Here is a 6,206-nt window from a genome sequence, read left to right as displayed (position 1 = left end):
TTCCGAGTAGCATCTTAAGCAGCTTTGAAGTTCCGTGAAGTTCAGATTAAGTTCCGAATGGAACTTTCTGGCTGCTTAAGAGGCTAACAATGAGCCTTGTCGGAACTTGTGACCGAAGTTCCAGCAAGGCTCATCGTTAGCCTCTTAAGCAGCCAGAAAGTTCCATTTGGAACTTTATCTGAACTTCGCGGAACTTGAAAGTGCATTTTGTCATGGAAAGCGGAACTTTTGGTTACTTGGGTTACGTGTTGTGTCTGTATAATCAAGAACATGAGCTAAGGCTGTATTGCGGCTGAAGAAGCGATGTAAACACTAGAAAAAACTTGTTTGGGTCAGCTGTCAAAAATTATTTGATTAAAGATTGAACAAGAGATTATTAATTATACATGTTGGTGTACACACCAAATTTCGATTTTCCCGTCCAGCAAAATGAATTACTGGAAGGATATCAGCAAACCAAAAATTGCCGAAAATTCAGCAATGATAACTGAAGAGCCAGCAAAATAAGAAATTGCTGAAACACCAGGAAAAGAATTGTCAAACACTTGACATTTTTCTGGACACTTTGTGTGTGCCTTTGTCCGAAATACTTAGGAAGCAGGAAGACGGGAATATTCCGCCGAAAAAAGTTATAATTTTCATCGATTGTCCCGTTAAAATGAAATGTGCGACTTCTTCAGTGCGTATTTATTGCATTTACTTACGATTGGATACCGAAAATTAAATTGAAACTAACAATTAGTAGCAATTTTTGTTTCGCTTGAAAAGAAAAAAAAAGAAAGAAATCCGGCCAGACTCCACCTCGGACGAAATTGCTGAACAATCAGCAAAAAAAGCTGTCAAAACGCATTGCCGAAAATTCAGCAAGAAATATTTTGCTGGTTGGATTGCTGGTTTTACAGCATGTCAAAAACCAGCAAAATTTTGCTGGTTTCCAGCAAATTAAAAATAGTGTGTAGAAAGCTGGTTACACAGATGAATAATATTCTATTCAACTTGATTTTCAGCCATCTTTGTATTGCTGACTTAAGAAGTTGAAAAAACCATACTTCAGACCACTATTCAGCTGCCGTTGTATTCAGCCTCTGACACCACTGACCAGCCAATGTTTAGCTATTACTCTCACTGTTCAGCATTCATTGTTACTTGGGCTGTGTTTCGTAGCAACAGTTAGCACACTAACATTTCTTCTCTTTTCCTCAGCAGAGCGTCAATTTTAGAACCTTACATCACCTGACCCAGCAAGCTTCAATGGCGCAAATCTTCCACCTGGCTCGCACGTTCCAACCATCAAAAGGTGTTCCAGTTCAGCAGAATTGAAGAATAAAAATGGCAATTCAATCGATTCTCGATGTCCTAACCGTTGTCATCACCGTCGTCGTCGATCGCTGATGGTTCCAGCCATTCTTCCGGGAATATTCTTCTTCCTGCATTTCCGAGAGAGGGAAAAAATCCCCGGAACACTTTGTAACCAGAATCTAATGCCCGAAACGAGACCATCATCGCACATGGCTAGTTTGTTGTCCTTCGAAAAGATCCAATTCGATTGGATCTCAGTCACAGATGCGACGACGACAGAAGAAAGCAGAAATTGTTTTCATGCTCCTGACTTACCCTCTTTCAAGCGGGGGGCCACAAAAAGCGCAGAGCGCCCGAATCGGATGGGGCGTCCTCTCTGGGAAGCAGAGAGCAGGAACCACGGAACACGGAGCTAACCATCATCCGCCGCACGACCCAAATGGTCAAAAGGGATGCAGCTGGCTTCACGTGCGGCAATCGATTTGTGCTGACTGAGAATGCGAAGCTCCGATTAGGTGGTTGGTTGACAATGGGAATCGAATAGAACGAATAGACTTCCCCATTATCCGCACGGATTGGTGTCATTGTTCACCGCTAATCGAGATTATCGATTCGACTGGCAGTTAGATTGATTCCAGAAGATTAAACAAACGGTCAAACAATGATTTATTGTTCTATTTGGCATGACGTCCCAATTAACTGGGGCGAAACGTTCTGAACAGATAAGTGTTCTATGAGAAATTTCTATGAAAATAGACAATATTTACATTAGTACATCGTGTTGTAATTCCTGATGGAATTCCCTGAAAAATTCCTTGTTTAATTCCTGGAGGAATTCATAATGGAATTGGAGTTCCCTAAAAACTCGTGGTAGAACTGGGAATTCGTTTTGGTACTTGTGAAACAAATAGCGTAGAAATAACCCACCTAATGAAACAAAGTAAAATATAGAAGGCAGCCATCACGCAATCAGACGAACACTACAGCCAAGCGATCCAAGCTCAAAGGAAACACCAACCAAAATATAGATAGGTTCGTTAATTTTGTGAGGTCAAGTGTAAATTTGAAAGCTTCCGGGAAGAAAACTGTTCTCTCGTGGAAATTCTGTCTGTCGACTATTGGCCAGTAGGAATCATAAGTGTAGGCTATCTTTAGCATCGATGTAAATAAAACGGTAAACGGATAGTCATATATTTCGGTACGTATGCTCTGAACCTGACAGCCAAAGTGGACGCCTCTATTTACAACGGCGGCGTCGTCGCCTGACAAGCCAACTAATGACCCGTGCAATGGGTTTCAAACCATTTTTTCACGTCACTGGTCAGTGTCAAACGATGCGATGATGATTCACCCATATGGGCTGAAGCTAAAGGTAGTCACCTAGTAATAGGTATGTGCCCCTGCTCGACTTGATTTTCTTAGGCAAGAGATGTAATCCTACCGTCTCGCCGGCGTTGGATGCAAACCAAGCTACCGCAAATTTCCCTCTGGCGGTCACGTAAACAGGTATACCTATACAGTCAAATTACACAGTCGGTGAGGAGATAAAGTGACAGGAAATTGTCAGCCGACAACTGTAGCAATGGTTCTTCCTCATCGACCGGGATCTTGCTCTTAGGGTGTCATTCGACTTGTAAACATATCCCCCACGTAAGACGATGACGACGACGCGTTCGAAGTTGGTGGGTGCTTTCCACCACCGACCTGTCGGTCTATGGCATACAGTCGGGTTTCCTATAAGTTGTTGCAATCCACTTTACGCACTCCAGCTGATTTTTTTTTTGTGTTCGCTTAGGGACTACTACATGTTCAACACATACCTAAAATGAGCTAAATCAATTGGAAACCAACCTGGCAATAGGAGACCCGACTGTATTAGTACATACGAAGGAAGCGAAACTCAGCAGTTATATCTGTCGAGAGGTGCCCTAGGTGGATTCTGGCAATTAACTTTGGCATAATTTAATTAGAAGAGATTAAAAATAAATTAGATTTAATCCGGTTGGTTGGTTGCAGCAGTTGGGCAAGCGCCACCATCACTACTGACTCACAACTGAATCATTGCTGACCGATCAATAGCTTACAAAAGAAAAGTGGAAAGTTTTCACTGGAAACGTGGTTAGAACTGTATTCGAAAAAAAACTTCACACTTCTCGATTCCGGGCAATGAGAAAGCGGACTTACTGGCTAAGGTGGACGCTAGCGAAGGCGATATTTACGAGCGTCAAATCCCTTTTTATTGGTCCGTCAGGAGATCGACCCTGCCAGGAGTGTCGATCCTGCCCACCTTCCGTGGATAGGGCTATCGCTTGCCCAGCATAAAAAAGCAGGGCATTTAATATATTTTTCAAAAAATGTAATATATTTTTCCAAAAATTTGGGAAACTCATAGGATTTGTTAAGAAATTTTAGCTAAAATGAGTCCAAAATCAGGACATGTCCAGCTAAATCAGGACGGATGGTAACCCTATCCGAGGACAAAGGGAGTGTAGAGGACACCTCGGGAAACTGTCTAAGCGCCAGCATGCTACCGTGATGGACTCTTTTAATCGATTCATCGATGTTCGTTGCTGCAGGCTAACCTTGAGGGTGCGATGTGCACTAGTCTCTCTCTGAAGCAATGCTTTCTTGGAGGTTTCGGACAGACGAAGGGCTTAGGAATGCGTTTAGTGGGTCGAGGAGAAAGTAGTCCTGGCTTTAACTTTTGTTGTACAAGACGGCCCTAACCCCACACTACCCGGACTTCCTTCTCGGATGCCTGTTGAGCAGATTTTCCACCTATGGTTTAGAAGGAAAAAAAAACAGTGGATAGACAAAATAAATTATGAGACGTTGTCATACTTTTCCCTGCCCGAAGCGTAACGTAATTTATGGACGTTCACTTTTCAGTAAAAACTCCAGGAATTCCTCTATAAAATATTCCACTGGCTATACAAATCAACCAGTATGTCCGAAGTAGACGTAAAAACTTGAAGTATTTTTAGGCAAAATTCGTATAATTGCCAAATTTAGTGATAAGTTTGTGAAAAAAATACCACTTGTTGTGGTGGGATTCGAACCCACGACTCCGTATCGTTAGTCCGGCGCTTTAACCAATTAAGCCACCCAACAAGATACGATTCTGCAGAATAGAAAGGCAAACTGGATTTCGAAGCATCACCCTAATCGGGTCCGTCTTTCACAACTTTATCTCTCCTTCGACTTTTAGCGGGACAGAAAATTCCCACAATAATGACTCCAAGAGTTCTTCCAGAACTTCAGTTATGATTTTTTTTTGTTGTTCCAGCAAGTATTCCGCCAGAGATTCCTGCAGAAATTCTTACAGAGGTTTTTTCACGAATTCCTCCAGGTATTCTCTAATGTATTTCCTCAGAAATTTCTTCCAAAGATACTTTTATGAGATTTTACTCGGCTTCACTAGGAAATTCGGAAATTTTCTTCAGTAAATTGTGCCTAGAAACTTTTACAGGAATTCCATTGGAAATTTCTAGGAATTTTTATCCAAGTTTAAATGTTTCTTCATATATTCCTCCAGGGATTTCATTAAAAGTAGGTTCATCAATTATGGAAATTGTTTCATAATACACTAAAACCTATTTTTATGTATGTTATTTTTACGCAATTTTAATTTATGCACCATAAAAAGAGAGAAAGCTACTCAGAACCAATATTGTGCATAAGAATATTTAATAATGGCGGAAACTACTGCAACGGCGGCCGGGGGTGTTTGCAGGTGGGAGCAAAGGAAGATTACAAGTTCGTTTTTGGGTGTTTCCGAAAGTCTCATGTGCGTTACATGGGATCCGAGTGGGTCTTAAGGGGGTTTCGGAGTCATTTCAGGAAGTCTCAGAGCATTTTAGGCTGGTTTCAGAGGCGCTTTTAGCGGCTTTGTTTAGGAGGATTTTTTTAGGCATTTCAAGATGTTTCAGACCATTTTTGGCGTGATTCAGAGGCGTTACGATCGCGCTACGGAGAAGTTTCCGTGGGGTTCGGAGGCTCTCAGGTGCTTTACACGGGGTCCGAGGGCGTTTAAGGGGGATTTTGGACGTTTCAGATCATTTTATGCGGAACTAGGACGCGTTACGAAAGCGTTACGAAGGAGTTTTCGGGGGGTTTGGAGCCCCTCAGGTGCGTTACATGGGAACCGAGGGGATTTAAGGGGGATATTGTAGGCATTTCAGGATGTCTCACACTATTTTCGGCGTGACTTAGAGGCGTACGGAAGCGTTACGGAGAAGTTTTCTTGGAGTTCGAAGCATCTCAGGTGCGTTACATGGAGTCCGAGGGGGTTCAAGGGGAATTTTGTAGGCATTTCAAGACGTTTCAGAGCATTTTCGGGGGACTCTGGAGTTTCGAAGCCTCTCAGGTGCGTTACATGGGGTTTCCGGGGGTTTAAGGGGGATTTTTGAGGCATTTCAGGAAGTTTTACAGCAGACTCTGAAATACCTTAAATCGACCCTCAAACCTCTTGCAACGCCCTTTGAAGTCTCCTGAGATCCCTTGAATTACCCCTAAAGCCCCTTGGAACGTCCCTGAAACCCACTTAATATTATTGAAATACCCCAGAATTCCCCGTAATCCCATGAAAATACCAAAAAAATCTTGACAGAACACCGTTAAAAGGCTCCTCAAATCCCCCGAAACAACCCCTTAAATCACCGCTGAAGCCCCTTGGAACCCCCTTTTTGGGCTATCTGGGAACTTTCTGGAAACCCCCTTAGCCCCACCTCAATTGCCCAGGAGCAAGACCTGTTCTTGTGAACTAGATTCTCTAATTAAAACCCAAACCTAATTTATGCATAAATTTCCCTCTTTTTATGCCTTTTTTAATTTATGCACATTTTTAATTTTTGCAGTCCCAGCCATGTGCATAAAAAGAGTGCATTCTCTACAAATTTTTATTACTG

General features: G+C 42.3%; 1 non-coding gene across 1 annotated transcript; it reads right to left on the bottom strand.

The window, feature by feature from the left end:
* Positions 1-4,337: 4,337 nt before the first annotated feature.
* On the bottom strand, positions 4,338-4,410 carry Trnav-aac (transfer RNA valine (anticodon AAC)). The gene has a single exon. It is a non-coding gene; the product is annotated as a tRNA-Val (tRNA).
* Between the last annotated feature and the right edge of the window lie 1,796 nt (positions 4,411-6,206).

Source organism: Aedes albopictus, unplaced genomic scaffold, assembly GCF_035046485.1.
Source record: "Aedes albopictus strain Foshan unplaced genomic scaffold, AalbF5 HiC_scaffold_843, whole genome shotgun sequence".
Taxonomy (NCBI): Eukaryota; Metazoa; Arthropoda; class Insecta; order Diptera; family Culicidae; genus Aedes; species Aedes albopictus.
Note: the sequence above shows the minus strand (reverse complement) of the source record. Positions and strands in the feature narration are given on the sequence as shown.